This window comes from Schistocerca piceifrons, chromosome 8 (assembly GCF_021461385.2).
Source record: "Schistocerca piceifrons isolate TAMUIC-IGC-003096 chromosome 8, iqSchPice1.1, whole genome shotgun sequence".
Classification (NCBI taxonomy): Eukaryota; Metazoa; Arthropoda; class Insecta; order Orthoptera; family Acrididae; genus Schistocerca; species Schistocerca piceifrons.
Window position 1 is genome coordinate 315,716,153 of NC_060145.1, and position 22,769 is coordinate 315,738,921.

A 22,769-nucleotide genomic window follows, 5' to 3' on the forward strand; every position below is an offset into this window, starting at 1 on the left:
TTTTCAAAAACTTATTTTTTGCTGTGAATCGTTTTATTGCTTCTCTAACCATTAATTGTTAAAATTCTCGAAGGAGGGTGGGCAAAAATATAGAAACACCAAAGACACAACTTTAGAATGGCCACTATGTTCTAGGGAAACGGTTGGTATTCAAAACACCTTCCAGTCGTGTCGGAATGTATTTTTTGCTCGCGTACATTGTCATTTCTGGAAACCCAGAATCTACTATGTAGGAATCAACATGGACTCCGGAAACAGCGATTGTGTGAGACCCAACTCGCTTTATTTGTTTATTAGGCCCAGAAAATATTAGATACAGGCTCCCAGGTAGATGCCATTTTCTTTGACTCCCGGAAGGCGTTCGATACAGTTCCACACTGTCACCTGATCAACAAAGTAAGAACCTACGGAATATCAGACCAGCTGTGTGGCTGGATTAGGAAACACTCGTTCGACCTATACTTGAGTATTGCTCATCAGTGTGGGATCCGTACCTGGTCGGGTTGACAGGGGAGATAGAGAAGATCCAAAGAAGAGCGGCACGTTTCGTCACAGGGTTATTTGGTAAGCGTGATAGCGTTACGGAGATGTTTAGCAAACTCAAATGGCAGACTCTGCAAGAGAGGCGCTCTGCATCGCGGTGTAGCTTGCTGTCCAGGTTTCGAGAGGGTGCGTTTCTGGATGAGGTATCGAATATATTGCTTCCCCCTACTTATACCTCCTGAGGAGATCACGAATGTAAAATTAGAGAGATTCGAGCGCGCACGGAGGCTTTCCACAGTCGTTCTTCCCGCGAACCATACGTGACTGGAACAGGAAAGGGAGGTAATGACAGTGGCACGTGAAGTGCCCACCGCCACGCACCGTTGGGTGGCTTGCGGAGTATAAATGTAGATGTAGAATACAGGCCCTGTATGGTTTTCAAGGGAACCTTACAGCATTCTTCCTGCAAAATAGTGAATTTCAGGTAACGATGATGCAGGTGCATAGCGATCACGTACCAGTCTCTCCAAAGCAGACCACGAAGGCTCAACAATACTGAGACCTTGGAGATGTGACATCACACCCTCGTGCTCACGAAACTAGTCCTGGACGGAACGAGCTGTGTGGTCAGGAGCCATCTCTTCTTGGGACAGAGCGTCACTGTTGCGGAACAAATATTGTCCCATGGGATGAACCTGATCGCCCAAAATGGTCACGTAATACTCAGCATTAATGCGAGCTTGCAGAGTAACAGTAGGGCTCATGGAACACTACAATACGGCTGCCCAAATCATCAACGAACCTCCCCGCCATATTTCACTCTTGGGACGGAAAGTCGCAACAGCATGAGACGAGACTCATCCAACCAAATAATATTTTTCCGCTGCTCGGTAATACAGGTTTTATGGCTTCGGAACCGCGTTTTCCTGTTACAGGTATTTGCATCACGGATGGCTGGTTTTGGAATTCCAGCTAGCCCTCGATTCCCTGCTTACAAAGCTCCCTTCGGTTTTTCGTCACAATTCTCTTGAATAACCGTACGTCACGATCGCTCAACACACAATTTCCGTCCGCTTTGTAACTTAACAGATGATTTTTTTCCGCTTTCCCTGTATGCGGCCTAAGTTTTCGATACGGTCCCTCTTGAAAGACCAGACGCCTACGTATGAGCACCACTAATTTGCCCACATTCTAATGCACTTAGCTCCGACATAATGCACCCACACTGTTCTGACCACGACAGACACTTGCAACGTACTTAGCACATTGGACAGCTTCCGTTCGTGGTCAAATACAACAGCGTAATCTGCAATCTTGTCTTAAATCTATTTCTCGCGACGTTTTTTCCCAATCCTTGTAGTTGTGCACTACGAGTACTTTCAACATTCTGTTGGTTGGCACAATAATCACCACTGTATTTGAGCTATACCGTTGTGATAAATATCATTTCTGCGTTAATGCAGAGATTTGCTAAGCTTGCAAGCATCGACGCGCCGGCAACCTCCAGACACATTCAGACTCCGTTAGCCATACTCGCCACGCCAAATTCCGCAGACAGTGTGTCGCTGGAGGCAATAGGTCCTGGCGCTGAGCGCGAGTGCAATTTTACCAGACACAACAGAATTTGCCGCTGCGGTCCTCGCCTTAAGCGCGATTATCATTCCACTCTGCTCTCTCAAACTGCTTCCCAAATCTTTAAATGTGTCTATTCTTTCCGAAGTGACTTCATCAATTGTCAGTGGGGTACCAGGACTGGGTTTTTGCTCACGACCGTGTACTCAGTTTTCCGCTCATACTTCCTCTACAGTATCCGATAATTAACGGTGGCTTCTGCATAATCCAATAACGTAAAAAATTAAAATTTAAAGAACATCCACTGAAGATGGCACGAAGCTGATGAAACGTGTCACCGTATTTGAGATAAATATACACACTTTAAGAGGCTCATAGTTTGGTACCTGCGTGGCTGCTTTATACATATTCACGTGTACTGATGCACAGTATGTGTCATGCAGTTGAGCAGTGATTTCTTCCAACAGATTAGAAGTTTGGTCTGCCAACTCCGTGAAATTAGTCCCCATTTTCTCGCAGAATCTGTGCACGTATTGCTGCAAGCTTCAGTGCCTGTCTAGAGCATACTCAATTGCATAACTGACTTTCATTAAGTTTTTAAATGTCTGCTCCTGTAGACAAGTCCACTACTTTTCGATATAAATTTTAATCGTCTTGCCGCGCTGGATTAGCCGAGCGGTCTAGGGAGCTGCAGTAATTGACTGTGCGGCTGGTCCCGGCGGAGGTTCGAGTTCTCCCTCGGGCATGGGTGTATGTGTTTGTCCTTAGGATAATTTAGGTTAAGTAGTGTGTAAGCTTAGGGACTGATGACCTTAGCAGTTAAGTCCCATAAGATTTGACACACATTTGAACATTTTTTTTAATTGTCTTGGAAAGTCACCTGAGGCAACTTTATGATCACGTAATATCACTGATGGAGCTTATCCAATTCAAATGAACATCTCAGTAATCTGCATCAAAGTTTCACATAGGTGAATCCCCTTATCTAGGAGTGTTATGACTTTCGTATCACTATACTGAGGATTTTCGAAAATCTGCTCAAACACGTCTGAGTTCGTATGAAAAACAGTGTTTACATAATAGGCAGAAGTTACACTGAACAGCCAAAACATTATGACCACTGCCCACCGGGACGTTGGATGCCGCCTGGTGGCGTTACGGGCACGTGACGCGGTAGCAAAAGTATGTAAGTGGAAGGCACGGACGGCCGATCACCCTGGCGAAGACATGGGCTGCAAATGGGGAAATCCATTGAGAAAAGCGATTTTGAAAAAGGACAGGTTACTATTACACAGAGCCTGCGAATGAGTATCTCGAAAACGGCGAAGATGGTCGAATGTTCACGTGCTACTGTCGTGTGCATCCAAGGAAAAACGTAGAATTACAGAGAAACTATCACTAGGCACTAAGTGGTTGGACGACCACGATTCTTCACAGAACGTGGGGTTAGGAGGATTGTCTGTTCTATAAAGTAGGATAAAACGTGACCAGTGGCGTCTCTACCGGAAAGCACAATCCTGTTGCACGCACAAGTGTTTCGGAGCACACTGTTCATCGTACATTGTTGAACGTGGAGCTCCACAGCAGACTACTCATGTCGACCCAAAGACATCGTCAATTACCGTAGTGGGAGCGGGACCATCGGGATTTGGCGGTCGATCAGTGGAAACGTATGGCTGTGCGGGCGAATCACATTTTTGCTACACTAGGTCGCTAGTCGTCTCCGCAAACGCCGCCATCGATGTGAACGGCGGCTCGAAATGTGTAGCGCGCCACGGATCCAGGCTGGTGGGAGCAGTATTATCCGAGGATTCTCCTGCGCTTGCATAGCACCTCTGGTGGCAACGGAAGACATACTAACAGCTGTAAACCACGTACATTCCTTCATGCTTGATGTCGTCCCCGACGGCGATGTCATCTTTTAGCAGTATAACTTGCGTGGCGTCCCCGCACTCCATCCGCGTGCTGATATTGTCGACGCCGTAGAGCTGCTACTGCCACAGCTCTCGCAGTGGAGTTGAGACAAGATGCGCGATGACGTAGGTCCCCGTTGGTGAACGGGAAACAGAAATGCGAACTCGTACGATGGATGCTTCTTCTGATTTAAGATTGAATGATTCATTGCCGGGATATGCAGTAGTTGTTAAATCTTATCTCATCCGCATCGTGGGCGGCCGGGGTGGCCGAGCGGTTCTAGGCGCTACAGTTTGGAACCGCGCGACCGCTACGGTCGCAGGTTCGAATATTGCCTCGGGCATGGATGTGTGTGATGTCCTTAGGTTAGTTAGGTTTAAGTAGTTCTAAGTTCTAGGGGACTGATGACCTTAGAAGTTAAGTCCCATAGTGCTCAGAGCCATTTAGCCATCCGCATCGTACACACCACCAATTGCGAGGAAACATTGTAATTATCAGGCCTCTCGTACGTTGTTGGCTCGTCGCTATGGAGTTGTTGAACCTGTATGAAGCGAGATCCACGGATACTCTTTGATCACGTCTGAGTGAACCTACGCCGTAATGTTGAAAAAAGTCCAAAAATTCTCTTTTCAATTAATGAAGTAGGTATTTTGATATTCAGATTAAATTGTCCCTTCTGAACAGTCGTTGGTTAACTATCATTGATTAAATCACTTAATAATGTAGTCCACGCTTGATTTTTCACTTGGAACGGTTTATTGTTCCTTGGCCACTAAATACTTTATACCTTTCGCACCACACGCACACGCAGTTGGTTGGTAAAGTCAGTTCTATTAAAATTAAGTTTCTTGACAATTGCGACAACTTGACTCTTCAGCGTAATTGTATTATCTTCGTGAAGTCGTGTAATTGTATCCTACTCGAGACTAATGGAGTGTAGTCCTTTGATATTCTATGCACTCTTCTTTTAGTTTCAACTATTTGAAAGTCAAGCCCAATATTCACTAGTTTCGTCAATAAAGTTCAATTAACCCGTTATGCACTGTTAAACGCGTCTGTCAGTTCCTGTCTCTGCTTAGAGAATCAGTTTCCGAAGTTCGTGAATCACGTCACGCAAGAAACACTTCTGAATGCAAAACAATCTCGTCGTGTTCCGTACTCTCAATAACTAAGACAAGAATTGTTCTCGCACGTCTTTACAGGACGAGAGCCAGCAAGCGACTTCTTGTGAAAGCGTTTGTAGGAGCATTGAATTTCTTCGTTGCGCTTACAACTCTCTTCCACATAAAAATTATCTCTGACTAACATCACCTTGGACTTAGCTTTCAAGATATTAATTGCAATTATCACTTGGATATTTGCCCATTAATTAAATATGATGTTTCTTCCTCCTCTTTTCGTAACAAAAACTCTCAGTGATGTATAATGTTGTTGTTATCAAAAATTCTTGTTGTTAGCTTATCGGTAAAGATGACGTATTTGCCAAGATAACTCTTCCCTACTTCATATTATGACATTCTGTCTTAGTTGACTTTAAGGGGGTCGTTGGGGTGGTGTTATAAACTGTCCGTGTCTCGGAGTCAGAACCGTGCTGCAGTGGTTTGAGGAGCATTATAGTGAACTCGGCGACCACATTCGCCTGATGTAAATCCTATGAAACCACTCTGGGTCGCTACCTGGCGCCTTCACCGCCTACGCAAATCAGCAGCCTGTCATTTACGCGATTTACATGACCTGTACGTAGATACCTACTGCCGCATACCTTCACAAACCTACCAACAAACTGTCGGATTCCTGATACGCAGAATCAGTGATACATTTCTTTCCGGAGACGGACAGACAAGCTAATAAGCAGGTGTTCACAATGTTGTGGCCCCTCAGTGTAGATCCAGTAATTTTATCTGCAAACACGGCCACCACAAGAGCAGTAGAGCCAGAGGTTGAATATATACAACAACTGCTTATTTTGAATTTTTTTTCGTTTCCACCTGTTGGGTAAATAATAGACAGTAATGTTATTACATTGAAAGTCTTTGTGAGCTCAATATACGGATGCTGCAGCTATTAAGAACTTTGCAACAACAAACCGATGAATGTGCTCGCTTGAGAAATGGCAGCCGTAATGGACAGCCGTAGAATTCGAAGGCCATCGGTTACGTGCAGTCGTTACCTGCGATGCGCGCACAAGCGATCATCGTGAAGAATCACAAGGGGAAAAAATTCTTTCAGTGCGCCAGTGACGTAACTAGAGTAACTATTTGAGTCAGACTGCTTGTGTGCTGTTTCCGTTACACTGACTCACAAGAGCGAGTAGCAGGGAACTGGATGGCGGGTATCACCTGGAGAAAGAACCGTGGGACGCCGGCGAAACCGGTTCGGCGTGATCGCGTGGCATTTCCGCCCGAGTTGCGAATACACAGCTGCCGTGCCGCATGTGAGGTGGTGGTGGTGGGGGGTGGTGTGGGGGTGGCGCTTAATGAGCAGCATCAGCGTTAAAATAGGGTCCGTACAAACACACCAATCTCGAGCGTAATCATTAACATTTACTATCGTTTTGCTTTTTCTAATTAGAACAGAGCAATAAATCCTGAACCCCTTGTATCAAGAGTGCGAAAGTTATTTTGGAGGGCCCGATCTTACGTGGAGTTGCCTGATGGAATATAATAAATCTGTTCAGTAGAGCGCAAAGAAGATTACGTGTACAAGGAACAACCAAAAAGTTTCTGCACAACACGCTTCTAATTCAGTACAACAACAGAACAAATATTTCAATTACACAATTTTTAACACACGAACTGTATTCAGAAATTAAACAGATTTTTAAAGAGTTTTATCTGTTCGTCAATATGAATGTCATTCCCTTCATAATGAGCACTATTAAATGCTATACACAGATGCCAGCGCTATTTCCAATCCATGAAACACTCTTGGAACTCGATCTTCGGAATAACTTTCAGGTCTCTCTGCGATGCGTTTCAGTCCCATCTATACTTGTAAAACGATGGCTATTTAATGTTTTCCTCATTTTTGGGAACATAAAAAACACATAGGGCTATATCTTGAAATTATGGGGGATAAACCATCATTGAAATATTGTTTTTGGCCAAAAATTCGGGAATGATTAACGAAGTTTGAGCAGGTGCATTATCGTAGAGCAAAATCAGTGACTGATGTAGAAAACAGCGAAAGTTGCAAGATTCAGTTTTTCATTTAATCTGTGACTAGTTTAGGCTTACCTGAATCCATTTTCAAATCATCCAAACAGATAGAATAATGTATTCCGTAATTGCATACAAACCATGTTAAGACTGTACATACACGTGTATTAAGACTGTACATACACGTATATTAGAGTCAAGTTTTTCTTTGAACGTTGGCAGGACAAACATACAAGGGTATACATATAATTGTATATCTGTCCTACCAGTGTTCATAGAAAAGCTTTGCTTCGATATACGTGTATATAAACTTTTAACATGGTTTGCGTGCTATTGCAGAACATACCATTCTGTCTGTTCCGCTGATTTTAAAGTGGGTTCAGGTAACAGGAAACTAGTCATCTGTTACAGAAAAAAACTGAATCTTACAACTTCGGCCGTTTTCTACACCAATCTGATTAACACAGGTTGCCGTCCCATTATTAACCCAGCATATCGGAAATCCACAAAATTCGTGCCGTTTCGCCACAAACCTGAACTTTTTTTAAAATTTCTTAACGCTACGACGTTGCGCTTGTAAGTAGTATTCCTTGTAACGTCCCCTTAGAAAAATTAATGAATTACTGTGCTGGTAAGCCCCTACGTTATTTGATTTTCAAACTGCTGAGCAAAACTGAACGTACTCAGACATTCACTAAAGTGACACACAATATCTTTATCGCAACGCAATCTGACTTTCAAAAATCCCTATAAAAGAATGGCCCTGACTAACAATAATCTATACCTTTCACAAATCACTTACCTCACAAAAATCTTCGTTACTTGAACTACTGCAATACAGCGAGCGCCACTACTGCCAGCTAAATAAAAGATTCAAACTACTGAAGGCACTAACTACTGATAGGCATAGTTAGCAAATGAAAGATTTTGATAGAGAACAAACAATGTATTTACCTTAATAGTGTTCAAAAGTCATAATATATATATGACATCCAGTCTTACAAATTTACAGTCTCTGATGGACACACGTCCAGATCATCCGCTCTCAAAACTCCGCCATCTCACTCCCCACATCCACCACTGCTGGCGGCTCACCTCGAACTGCGCAACGCTATGCGCTGTTAACAGCCAATTGCCCAACACTACAATAGCCAACAACAATGCAAACCAGCCACAGACTGCACACAGCACAGCCAGTGATTTTCGTACAGAGCGCTACGTGGCGTTACCAATAAGAAAACCCAAACAGCATACTTACATCCTTAATGATCGTCTGACCTTATGGCAAGAACTCTAGGTGCACTACACCATTAAAATCTAAGAACCCAGTGACCATAATCTTCACATTTGACCGCACTTCTCAAGCCGTCGTATTCATAAATCCCTGTTTCATCATCTGTGTGCTTCATTTTAGTAAGTTTGGCATCGTTGTTGACATCTAGCGTCTGCTGAGAAACATTCATTGGTCGCTGTTTTTGTTCGTAATTCAATAATTGTGGAACAAATATTTCTGTCACCCGTTTCATAGTCAACATATCCGAAAAAAAACACACATGAGCCACCTGATATGCGAACACCATCAGCGACTTCTCTAGTTGTAATTCGGTGACCGTTAATAATTTTTTTTTTCCCACGATTTCGTCGGTTGATGACGTACTCGGGCGTTCGGGTTGCTCGTTGTCTTCGTCTTCACAGCCTTCTTTGAAACAATTAGTGCGTTCGGAAACCCTTTTTTTTACTCATACCAGACAAGCGAAAAGCAATGTTTAACACTTCTAAAACTTTTATTTATGTTCTTTAAGCAAAATTTAATAAAATTTCTCTGACCCATTATTATACAAAATAAATATCCGCTGGTATTGTCAAATACGTGCAACCGTTTTTACAGCTGACAACCGACTAAATTTCCAACATGGCTAACACTGTTCAGGCATTTTACAGAAATGTTTATCAATACATCACCAGAAATATCGCGCGAAATAGCTAATACAATACACGAAATTATAGTATTTCTCGTATCTTTTGAACACAGTTCGCCATCTCCCTGTATTTCAATGCAATTGGTCCATCGTTGCTCATTCTTTCCACTATCTTCAGAAACAGTTTTTCTCTTGAGCGCTAAGCCACGTATGCAGTGCTACCTTCGTCTCTTCATCGGAGGTGAACCGACGGCTTCTTAACAACCTTACGCGAATAATTGTTCAAATGTGTGTGAAATCTTATGAGACTTAACTGCTAAGGTCATCAGTCCCTAAGCTTACACACTACTTAACCTAAATTATCCTAAGGACAAACACACACACACCCATGCCCGAGGGAGGACTTGAACCTCCGCCGGGACCAGCCGCACAGTCCATGACTGCATCGTCTCAGACCGTTCGGCTAATCCTGCGCGGCGCGAATAATTCTCGCGGTACAGAACACAGAGCATAGAGCGTGAATGAATCTTTAGTCTAAGTTCAGTAAATCAGCAAAAGTGAACTAGGGCAATGATTACAAAAAGGGAACAGAAATTAAGTTTTGAACACTGTCTTTTGTCGAATCACATTATAGAGAAAATTGCTGCTTCAGCATTGCAACGAAGCTGACATCGTCGCAGACATGATCTGTTGCATAACACCGCACTGCAAGACACACCGAAACACGTTCTCTTACCACAATCTTCCATAGGCTGGTCTCTGTCTGTCGTTTTGTGGCCATAACTCTGCAGCGCTGCTTTTCTGGCTCGTAGTTAGTTGGAAAACTTTGTTGGGAAGTTATCAGCAGCTTGTTTTTCTGGACACTGTATACCTCTCTCTCTCTCTCTCTCTCTCTCTCTCTCTCTCTCTCTCTCTCTCTCTCTCTCTCTCTCGTGGGTGTGTGTGGGTGAGAGAGAGAGAGAGAGAGAGAGAGATGAGAGAGAGAGAAAGAAAGAAGGAGCAGAAGCACAGAGGAATCTAAACCGCTTACTTGTTTGCCACACCCTTCTCGCGTCTAACAGCTGTCTCACGCGCTGTATTTACGATAAAGCCGTTAGAAGTCGCCTCCAGAGGTGCTGTAGCCAGGCGGATGCTGCAGCTGTTTGGTAAGACGTGCAGGATTGCGGCCGTACCGCCCGACACGTCATCCTAGCGCGCTATTGGCATCCTGCTAATGGATTGAGTCTGCCCAACTGGTTTTGTATTCCCGTCGGCGAGTTCCTCCGCGTTCGCCGCTCGGTGTTCCCTAGGCGCGGTCTACCGTTAAACAGCCGCAGGCGTTTACTTTTGAATTGTGCACTACGGTTTTTCTAGCACTGCTGTCGCGAGTGTTTTGGATTCTCTTTCAGCGTCTTTGCTACCTCACTGTTAAGGTTTTGACACCCACCATTCACCTACCTCTCTTCGAAGATCTCGTTCTGTAAAGCTATAAAGGAGCTGTTACACTATGAAATTCGATTGTGTGAACATCCGTGCTCTGCCAGTTATTGAAAATGTGTGGTAGTGGTTACTTTTTATTGCAAGATACTAACCTACTTCCCCGGTTTCCCGGTAGATTAGACTCAGTACCATACCAACGCTTATCAAAACAGTGCGGTCCAACAGGGTAGCAAACAAAATTTGTGACTGGATCGAGAGTTTCTTCTCTACAACTCCACAGATTTCCATTTGAGCTCCAGAAGCGTATCTGTAACATTCACGTGATGATCCAACTTACCGGTAACAAACGTAGCAGCACGCTTCTGAACTTCTTCGGTGTCTTCCTTTAATACGACGGGGTGCGGACCCCAAACACTCGAACAGTACTCAAGAATCGGTGGCAGTAGTGTCTACACGTGGTCTCCTTTACATATGAACCACACTTTTCTAAAATTCTTCCAATACACTGAAATCGATTATTCGCCTTCTTTACTATTGTCCGTTTGTAACCGTTCCATTTCATATTGCTTTGCAAAGTTACGCCTATATATTTAGTTGACATGACCGTTTCTAGCAGCACACTACCAATGCTGTATTAGAAAATTATGGGTTTGTTCTTACTGCATTAATTTACACTTTTCTACAAACTTCACATCAACTAAACATTTTCTCTAAGGCATCTTGTATCCTATAGTCACTCGACGGCGACACCTTATCATGAACCACAGCATCCGCAACGGACAGTCTCAGATTGCTGCTAATCCTTTCTGTCAGATTATTTATCTCCTGGGACTCTCCTAACGATGAGCTTACCTCTTATGAACACTCGCCGTTCTACTTATGAAGTCTTCGACACACTCACATATTTGGGAACCTATTCCGTATGTTCGCACTTTCATTAACAGTCTGCAGTGGGACGCAATGTCAAACCCTTTCCGGAAGTATAGGAATGTGTGTTTCCCTGAATCCATTGTTCACGGAATCAAATAAATCAATCAAGGAAAAAATATAAGACAGTAATATGGCTGGAAAAAATATGTAACACATATACGTACAACAGTCGTGTATTACAGGCTACTGAGAATGCTTCGTAGACAAAAGAAAACAAACAGGCTTTCTTCCAGGTGTGCTAGTCTAGCGAGGTTCGCATGAGAAGTTCGGAAGGTAGGCGATGAGGTACTGATGGAAGTAAAGCTGTGAGGAGTGGTCGTGAGTCCTGTTTAGATAGCTTAGTCGGTAGACCACTTGTTCGCGAAAGGCGAAAGGCCCGAGTTCGAGTCTCGGTCTGGCACACAGTTTTAGCCCGTCAGGAAGTTTCAGTCGTTTATATAGTTGCTTGGACGAGCTACATCTCCGAGAAGATGTATTGTGCGAAAAGTGGCAACTGATTCTAAACGATAAAAAAGTGTGAGGTCGTCCACATGCGTTCCATGAGGAACCTGTTAAATTTCGATTACATGGTAAATCACACAAACCAAAAGGCGATTCCAACTAAATATTTTGAGTTTACAATTATGAACAACTTAAACCGGAACGATCATATGGAAAATGTTATGGAGAAAACAAACCAAAGATTGCGTTTCATTGACAGACCACTTAGAAGTTGCTACAGATCTGCTAAAGAGACTATCTACATTACTGTTACCCGTCTTCTTTTGTAATACTGCTGCACGGCACGGGCTCCTTGCCAGATAGAATTGACGGAGAACATCAAAAAAGTTGAAAGAAGAGCAATTCGTTTCGTATTATCGCGAAAAAGGGAAGATATGCGAGTTGGGGTGGCAATCATTAAAACAAAGGCGTTTCTCGTTTCGGCGAGATCTTTTCCAGAAATTTCAGTGACTAACTTTGTCCTCAAGCGAAAAGATCTTGCTGGCTTCCACTTACATGGCGACAAATCACCAACGTAATAAAATAAGAGAAATCAGCGCGGAAAGATGTAAGTGTTCGTATTTCTTAAGAGCTATTGGAGAGTAAAATGGTAGAGAAATTATCTGGAAGTGGTTCGATGAACCTCATGTCAAGCACTTAAGTTGGAATTGCAGAGTTGCGATGTAGATGTAAATGTAGTTGTAGAAGCGTTAGTACTCGAATGGCCCGCAGTCCTCTTAACGGTAGATAATGAAAACTATCAGAAACAAACTCCATGACAATTAGACTTTGGCTCTGACGACGAAGATGGAGGCAGTCATAGAAAGTTTCGGGCTCTGTCCTATTTTTATGCGCCAGACTAGCCGAGGACTTTTCATTCAAGGATTTCGCCACGAAAGATGCAGGTAATGCAGGTTCACTGCAAGAATCCTCAGAAAATGCAATCCACCTACAAAAAAAGTAGCTTGCAAAATTCTCGTTCGACCAGTACTTCAGTATTCAATTAGACTATAGAGGAAATAGAGAATATCCAAAGAAGAGCCACGCGTTACGTTACACATTGATTTAGTAACTGCGAAAGCATCACGGAGATGCTCAAGCATTTCCAGTAACAGACGTTGCAAGAGAGGCGTTTTGAATCACGAGGAGATTTACTATTCCGAGAGCAGACGTTCCTAGAAGAGTTAATCAATATCTTGTTTTCTCCTACACATGCCTCAGGAAAAGAATACGAAGGTAAAATTAGAGATTCGAGCCCGCACGTAAGATTACCTGCAATCGTTGTTTTCGCGAAACACTCGCGACAGGAAAAGTGAGAAGTTGCCGTGTTGCACATAATAAACTTCGTCACAATCTGTAAAGCGGCTTGCAGACTATGCATAAGGATGTATATGTAGCCAGTGTGAAAGAAGTTAACTTTTTACTTGTTAGACACGAAAGATAATACCGTCACAAATACTGCGGATCGCTAGCGCAACTTTGTCGCTTTAGCAGAGTACGAGTTTCAAGTTACGGACGGTGACTCGTATGGAACTGTCTGCTGAGCCTTTACAAAACTTGCTGCTCACCCCGCCTTCCTGAAGCGGGTTAAAGTTTCGCAGAAAACGGAGGTGCCAGGCCCTGTGCCCACGTCATTCGCCTTTCTGGACGCCAGAGGAGCTATTAATCTTCGTCGGGAAAGTATGATGCCGGCACGAATTTCTCCCCTTTTCCCAGGGAGTGCAACGTTTGTTGCACGACGCGCAGCTTTCCGTGTACTTTGGGTCAGTTGACCGCGCCATGGCAGAGGAACCTCAAGGTCACGGCTGGGCTTTCTCCGGCTCTGCATAGGTTTCCCAGAGGCGGGAGGCCGCAAGTGTGGGAAGGTCCACCCGCCGCGGAGAAACTGCATACTCACCTTATGACACTCGAATAAAATGTGAGAGAAGCCAACTGTGACACTGACAGCAAGGAAATAATGTAAAGTATGTCAGACCCTCAGGGCGACGGCCTTGCCGCAGTGGATACACCGGTTCCCGTGAGATCACCGAAGTTAAGCGTTGTCGGGCGTGGTCGGCACTTGGATGGGTGACCATCCAGGCCGCCATGCGCTGTTGCCATTTTCCGGGGTGCACTCAGCCTCGTGATGCCAATTGAGGAGCTACTCGACCGAATAATAGTTGCTTAGATCAAGCATACCATCATAACGACCAGGAGGTGTGCTGTCTCCACGCCCCTCCAATCCGCATCCTCCACTGAGGATGACACGGCGGTCGGATGGTCCCGGTAGGCTACTCGTGACCTGAAGACGGAGTGCTTTATGTCAAACCCTCATCATTTTAGAAACTTCCCCCTGCCCGTCGGACGACTAGTTACTACCTACGGGAGATCAAACAGCGCCTGATTTTCACACACTGCAACAGATGTCGGATTACTTGCACCGTATGAAGCGTGCACACGAATAACGGTGTGCGGCATAGTTGTGAATATGGACAACCATCATCTGTATAACGGAATGGTGAAGATGAAAATTCGTATTGGACCGCGAGCGGTTGCCTTACCATTAGGCTATCCGTACAGGACTCACGGGCAGGCCCAAACTTCCATATACGTCAACCATGCATCCACAACCTGCACTCGTATATCCATTATGTACTTGCATATTCCCGTACAGGGGAGAGATCATAATCCACCCAGTTTCAAAGAATAAATGCGATATTGCAGTGCCTGTGTTCAAAGACCCGCCAGGGTAGCCGAGAGCGCTAATGCGCTGCTTCCTGGACTCGGGTAGGCGCGCCGGCCCCGGATCGAATCCGCCCGGCGGATTAACGACGAGGGACGGTATTCCGGCCAGTCTGGATTTTGTTTTTAAGCGGTTTTCCACATCCCACTAGGTGAATACCGGGCTGGTCCCCAAGTTCCGCCTCTGTTACACGACTCACAGACATTTGAAAACATTCGCTCTATTTCATGACTTACACTAGACGCAGACAGCTGGGGTACAGTACTCACGTCCCAGGGGGTTCGGGGTGGCGGCAGGAAGGGCATCCGGCCACCCTCTGCAATTAACACTGCCAAATCCGTCATAACAAAGCCGACTCTGCGTTGGAGCGGAACAAAGGCCCGAGAAAGAAGGAAAGAAAGTGCGTGTGTTCAAAAGTACGATGCAGAGTTCCTACGGACATTTATACACGGGCACTGAGGCGATTACAGCCGTTATGAAATACATGAAACGCGTTCGAATTCGCGATTATGTACAGCTATCAGCTGAATAAGGGAGTGACAACAGTGAAAATGCGTGCCGAACTGGATTTCCCTCTTACTGGATGCATGTCCGAAGGAAACTTGCACCGTACTTCTCAACAACGCAATCACTGCAATATCGTTGTGGTAATACTTCTCATGGTATCCGTCCGGGTGCATCACGGTAGTCGATGTCATTTACGTGTTTTTCACGCTGCCCGTACAACTACCGCGTTTGCATTTATCTTGCTCACCCTCTCTAGTTATTTCGATCAAGAAACTAAAAAAACGTATCGAACAAATGTTGTTCAGCTACGAGGGGACCATTAACCAGGATGTTTGCTTCTCTTCTGACTTTGATCGTTGCAAAGATGTGAACAGCAATACGTCTTTATTAAATACCATCCTTTACTTTTTATTCTGTAATCCTCTTTTGCTCCTCAACACGTGAGAAACGGAAACGCACATTCAGTCAACCGTCTTGAGTTGAAGGTTTGCCCAGTACGCCAGAGAAGACAAGATAGAAATACTACTCACCAATGAAGAATGTAAGTTAGTAGAATAGTATTAGCAATACGCATACGCGTGGTGCAATACTGTAGTACTGTAAAACGTAACTGTTCTGTTAAATCACGTTCTCTGTAGATGAAAAGCATTGCTCGCTTCCTTTCGTTGGTATCCATTCTACAGACACAAACCTTCAACTGAAGACGGCTGAGTAAATAACCGGTGAGAACTGTGTTTACAACTGTTCACTGTCACGTCTGGCTAGTGGACGAATTAAGATACCCCGTGTACTTACACAGCAGAATCAAATTCAGTTCTGTGTCACGTTTTTAATAACTTCATGTTCACAATAATGCTAGAGTGTGACACGTTTTTGAACAGATCTTGAGGAGAGATAGATTATCGAATAAAAAAATATGGTGCGCTTCTATCTTTGTAACGAACAAAATTACAAGAAAGGCAATCACGCTAATTAGTGTTGCCCTGAAAGCTAAACAAAGTTTTCTTGATATATTTTTTTATTTGACTTCTGGACTAAAAGTGATTTGCGGTCGTCAAGATAAATGCGATAGCAGGCATACCACAAACATGGTTGAAGGAATTAATGTCTTCCACACAGCAACAAAAAGCGCATTAATAATGAACAAATAAGGGCAAATTAACATTGGCTAAAAGGTAAAGATACCGAGATGTTAATCAGGAGCTCACATGAACCAAAAGGAAATTCATTCCGACTAAGCAAACTCCAAGAATAACTGTATATGAGAGTTGTGGTGCCGCTGTTTATGCGGACGATTTTAGCGATGCAATACGCTGATACTGTAAACACTACAATCTATCCCTAAAAATAGACAAGATAAACGTAACAGAGAACTGTAATGAAGAGCATCACTGAAACAAATGTTTCGTCGTTGTCAATGACGCAGTAATAGAAGTCCAAAGAACTTCTCCGTGTATATGAAGCAAGTTGCATCCTTTTCATAGCCCGGTGGAAATAGTATTTCATTTGTATTTCTGGGGTTGAGTCTGTAATCCTAGACAGTCAAAGTAGCACCATACTCTGGGAATGAGCGCATATGTAATAATCCTGCATCGTCGTTATATGCAAGAACCTAGAGGCGATCGTTTACCATTGCCTTTTTCCGACCTGTTAAAACTGTCAGGTGTGTGTTTGTGTCCTGTGGATGACTGTGCTGAGTGCTTGTACAGTGTAGTGTTGGGTTTGTGTTGTTATGGATGAAGCGACAGGGTGAAATCCGGTGCCAGCAGTTAGCCTACTCCACCGCCAAGCTTAACGTCCCCATCCGGCGGACGGTTTACCATCAACATGCTCTCACTGCATGAGACAATGCGGACAACTCTCAAATGTAATCCAGGATATTGGCGCAAAGATCAGTGATCAGGAACTGACGCCACCATCTCTTCTTTCCTTGCCGGCCAAATACTGACAGTGAAAATTTTCCACCACCGGTAGTCGAACTGGCGTACCTCAGTGTCGACGGGCACAGCACAATCGTACTTTAGCAACACCGACTATGGAGGCGAGTACAATCGTAATAACAATTGGAAAAGTTGATGTAAAGAAATTAACTTGTAAGTCAAACTCAAAAAAATAAATAAATAAAGGCTCTGAGCACTATGGGACTTAACTGCAGAGGTCATCAGTCCCCTAGAAATTAGAACTACCTAAACCTAAGTAACCTAAGGACATCACACACATCCATGCCCGAGGCAGGATTCGAACCTGCGACCGTAGCGGTCGCGCGGTTCCAGACTGCAGCGCCTAGAACCGCTCTACCACTGCGGCCGGCAAGTCAAGCTCAATTCGTTAAATAATCTTACATTTGTTCTGTGTTGTTTTAATAACTCTTTGCTGAACTCTTTCTTAAGAGTCTAAGGATGTGGACCGGACCGGGACTCAAACCCAGAAACTTCACTTCCCTGGGCAACGCTCTTGCTCACTCAGCTACCCAAATATGAATCACGAGCCGCCCTCATTCTTTTACTTCCAGCAGAACCTCATCTGTTGCGTTCTCCAGTCCGAGCACTGGTTTGATGCAGCTCCCAATACTGCGGAGAAGTGGCTTAGCAACAGCCTAGAGAATTGTTTCCTCAATGAATCCTTCGCTCTGCAACGGAGTGCGTGAGCATGTACGCTGATGCGCCAAAACATTCTGACCAGCTGCCAAACATAGAAGACATTTTCAGTAATTTACATTGACTCACACTGACTCACACAAACACATACACACGCGCGCGCGCGATATTAAAAAAAAAAAGTAATTCACTGGTTGGCGATGTTTACAACCTATACGAAAACAAACGAACAGACATAAACACTGTAATACTGGGTGGAGTGAAAAACACATAACTTCAGTTCGATATACATAAGCGAGGTGAAGTGTAAATAACCCAGATGCAGCACAAGAAATATTGTAGAATGGTGAAAACTGCCAGCCGGCCAGTGTGGGAGAGCGGTTCTAGGCGCTTCAGTCTGGAACCGCGCGACCGCTACGGTCGCACGTTCGAATCCTACCTCGGGCATGGATGTGTGTGATGTCCTTAGGTTAGTTAGGTTTAAGTAGTTCTACGTCTAGGGGACCGGTGACCTCAGAAGTTAAGTCCCATAGTGCTCAGAGCCATCTGAACCATTTGAAAACTGCCAAGTGTGTATGTGAAACGAAATCTTTCGGCATCAGTCGCTGCTAACAAGGCGGGAGGAAGCAGGGTTTGGAGAATATGTACGGAAACACCGTAAGTAATTTCCTCTCCAACTTTACGAACAAACCGCTGCTTTTAATCTAAAACAACCAAAAATGTACAAACAGATATCTATCCAGCAGAGTAACCACGGAATATGCGAAACGCGTTTGGTGTAAAATTGTCTTTAATTAAATCGCACTAAGCTTAAGACGGAAAAATCAATAATAACTGAAATGCTTCCGAGATTTTTTTGTGACTCAAAATGACCGTAATTGAATAGAATCACACGATTCTGGGACTCGTACCTCAGAATCTGTTCAAAGTAAAATTCTCAAATCACATTTAAAATGAAGGTCATGTTGCATAGATTGAGGTGGTATGTATGTAGTATTTTTAGAACTAATAGAATGTTTCATATTTTTCTGAAAAACGCAATGGAATATAAATTATGACATATTTTTCAGCATTTGATTTAGAAACAATTTTAGTAAACTTTTTTAATTGTGTGTTCAGTGGAGAGCTGCAAAAAAAAAAAAAAAATACAAAACAAATAGAAACCTCGATACATGACCAGGCCGTTGTCGATCGCCTGCTGTTTATGTTGCACGGCAGCCCATCGAAACCCAAGGACAACATGAGTTTAAATATTAATTATTTAATTATTTTCCCACGTTTAAGACAAGGGCCTAAGAAATTCAAGCCTATGTAAGTTTAATCTTTATGGGAAATTTGTTTATACTTAATACAGGAACAATTTTCTTTAAATTGTATAAATTGTTGTTACGTCATTGTTCCCCATCAACAACAGACCTCCAGCTTCAAAATGAACCGAAATTCACTGAAATCCGATATGAGGTTCTTGAGCTATACGTCAGAAAAATTGTCGTGTACGTACATTAAGGCAAACTTTACCGAATTTTAACTCGAAAACTAGAAAATATTTAAGAGATAACTTTATCGAAGTTGTTTTCTTTTACAGTAACTGACAGACTTGAAGATTATTAATGACTGAAAAAAAAGCGAGGTCAGTTTTCTCGTTTTTCGTCAGATCTGAAATGCAACAGTCCTGATGCGATGTCGTGGAATATACGCACATCAAGAAGGCGATGAAGTAGACATAGCGTGTGATAGTCACGTAACTCGTCGGGCTGCAATCATCCTAACTGGATGTATGATTCACTGACATGTTGACATGGACGTTATAGATAGAACGTACTCAAGCATTCGAGGCTTTGCGTGGGAGAGGCTGTTCAAATGGTTCAAATGGCTCTGAGCACTATGGGACTTAACTTCTGAGGTCATCAGTCCCCTAGAACTTAGAACTACTTAAACCTAACTAACCTAAGGACAACACACACATCCAAGCCCGAGGCAGGATTCGAACCTGCGACCGTAGCGATCGCGCGGTTCCAGACTGCAGCGCCTAGAACCGCTCGGCCACTCCGGCCGGCGGGAGAGGCTGTATAGCGGTAAGGGTGCTGCACCAGGGGTATGCGTTGTCACTTGAAAAAGTTCACCGCCAATAGACGCGGAAACGCTAGAATAATTTGCGTCCTAATTCGGCCACTTACTCACGAGGTTTTCTGTTCAGAATGACTCCCTGCCGCGAAAGCCTGCGTTCGTGTTGTAGTCGATTTTTTTCCCCGATGGTTGTTCCCTACCTCAACCTGCGCCTCGGAAAGGTCACACAGAAATACGACCCTGTTTTGGAACATATATCTTCGCGTCCCAGTTCCGTGTAGCGCCGCGCCTGTCAGCGCACGGCCGAGCACAACACAACACGCGGACAGCAGCGGTTGTATCGTGTCATTCCGCTGAAGGCTGCCCACGTCGGCGACAGTTCATCGAGGTACGCATTGCATGGTTACCACTCCGGTCTACCAAAGTCGAATAGGACAGAGAGAAAGAGAGAGAGAGAGAGGGGGGGGGGAGATGAAGGGAGGGAGGGGGGAGAAACGTCATCGCAGATCGCAAATTGTGAAAGGAGCGTTGGGGCATTCTGCGTGTATCCAGAAAGTTCATGGCCGTACTTTACGACTCTGCGCTCAGCAGTAGCGCGGGAAATGTTACGAGCCAGTATAGCGCAGTTCCGTCTCCCGCCATTGCCCACTTTAAGACGGTTACATTCATGTTTACTCCACCTCCGAGCCAGATCAGGGGTGTCATTTCTCTCTACTCCAACCGCTTCTCGGAAGGTAGGGAATGACAGCAGAAAACACGATCTGTATTTCATCTGGGGACGGTCGCCTTTCAGCTCGTTCTTGCTTAGTGAAAACTGCGAGAGTTCTCGTTGTAGCTGAATGCAAACCTACACAACCTGTCTTAGCTTTCTCAATCTCCGACCAGTCGCCCTCACCTAAAATTTTTTTGTAGTTAGTTCCGTGTGCGGGGAACCTATTGAAGCTACACTGAAGAGCCAAAGAAACTGGTACACCTACTTAATTTCGTGTGGGGCCCCCGCGAGCGCAGAAGTGCCGCAACATGACGTGGCATGAACTCGACTAATGTCTAAAGTAGTGCTGGAGGGAAATAACACCATGTATCCTGAAGGCTGTCCATAAATCCGTAAGAGTACGAGGGGTGGAGATCTGAACAGCACGTTGCAAGGCATCCCAGATATGCTGAATAATGTTCATCTCTGGGGAGTTTGGCGGCCAGTCGGAGTGTTTAAACTCAGAAGAGTGTTCCTAGAGCCACTCTGCAGCAATTCTGGACGTGTGGGGTGTCGCATTGTCATGCTTGAGTTGCCCAAGTCCATAGGAATACACAATGAACATAAATGAATGCATGTGATCAGACAGAATGCTTACGTACGTATCACCTGTCAGAGTCGTATCTAGACGTATCAGGGGCCCATATCACTCCAACTGCACATGCTCCACACAATTGCAGACCCTCCACCAGCCACCACCTGCTGACAAATGGTTTAAATGGCTCTGAGTACTATGGGACTTAACTTCTGAGGTCATCAGTCCCCTAGAACTTAGATCTACTTAAACCTAAGGACATCACACACATCCATGCCCGAGGCAGGATTCGAACCTGCGACAGGAGTGGTCGCGCAGTTCCAGACTGTAGCGCCTAGCACCGCTCGGCCACTCTGGCCGGCACCTGCTGACATGCAGGTTCCATGGATTCATGAGGTTGCCTCCATACTCGTACACGTCCATCCGCTCGATACAATTTGAAAAGAGACTCGTCCGGCCAGGCAACATGTTTCCAGTCATCAGTTGTCCCATGTCGGCGTTGACCGGCCCAGGCGAGGCGTTAAGCTTCGTGTCGTGCAGTCATCAAAGGTACACGAGTCGGCCTTCGTCTCCGAAAGCCCATATCGACAATGTTTCGTTGAATAGTTCGCACGCTGACACTTGTTGATGGCCCAGCATTTAAACTTGTAGGGTTGCACTTCTGTCGCGATGAACGATTCTCTTCAGTCGTCGTTGGTCCCGTTGTTGTAGGATCTTTTTCCGGCCGCAACGATGTCGGAGATTTGATGTTTTGGTAGATTCCTGATATTTACAGTACACTCGAGAAATGGTCGTAAGGGAAATTCCCCACTTCATCGCTACCTCGGAAATGCTGTGCCCCATCGCTTGTGCGCCGACTATAACACCACGTACAAACTCACTTAAATCTTCATAACCTGCCATTGTAGCAACAGTAGCCGATCTAACAGCTGCGCCAGACACTTGTCTTATATATGCGCTGCCGAACGCAGCGCCGTATTCTGCCTGTTTACATGCTCGGTATTTGAATACAGGCGCCTATACCAGTTTCTTTGGCGCTTCAGTGTATTATTATATATTTCTACAAAGGTGCCAGCTGTGAAGAAATAGCCAGGAGTATTCGCTATTCTTTCTTTGTTTACTACTTTTTCATAGTGCAAAGAGATCAGCGGCAGAAATTTATATTTTCGAAGAACTGAAAGATAAGGCGAGTACCTACGAAGACAAAGCAGTTCTAATTATGCGTGCAAGGTATCAGGTCTGGTGGTAAGGTGCGTAACTGACAAACAAAAAAAGATGGCGCGATCGAATCCCGTTCAGACCACGGAAGATTTCAGTCCGCATTTACGTAGACTTCACCTCTTGGCTATGTGAGGAGTCGCCAGTTACGGCACATAGTTCAGATTCCACGTTAATTTGAGCGTCTCCTTTCTCCAGCTGGATTAGTAGTGTAGGCCAGAGACACGCAATGCGCCAAAGTGGCATCCAGTTGAAAGACTTGCACCAGGCCGTTAAACTACACGGAATTATTATTATATCCGAAGCAACAGGAGGCTGTCCATGTTTTTATCACAAACACATCACAACTCGTGTACGTTCTGAACGGCGGAAAATAAGTTAACTTAGAGCTTTGAGAACGCTTCCACGTGAAGAACAGAGTGATATACAAAAAAAATAAATCTCTAACGATTTAATAGTCCAATGTTTTATTTGGCTGTTTCGATCATGAGAATTCC

General features: G+C 44.4%; 1 protein-coding gene and 1 pseudogene across 1 annotated transcript in view; both read left to right on the plus strand.

Moving 5' to 3' along the window:
• LOC124711624 (probable serine/threonine-protein kinase nek3) overlaps window positions 1–22,769 on the plus strand; it is a 357,746-nt gene that overhangs the window by 221,369 nt on the left and 113,608 nt on the right. The gene's annotated exons all lie outside the window — the stretch shown is intronic.
• LOC124712667 lies at window positions 13,857–13,974 on the plus strand (annotated as a pseudogene).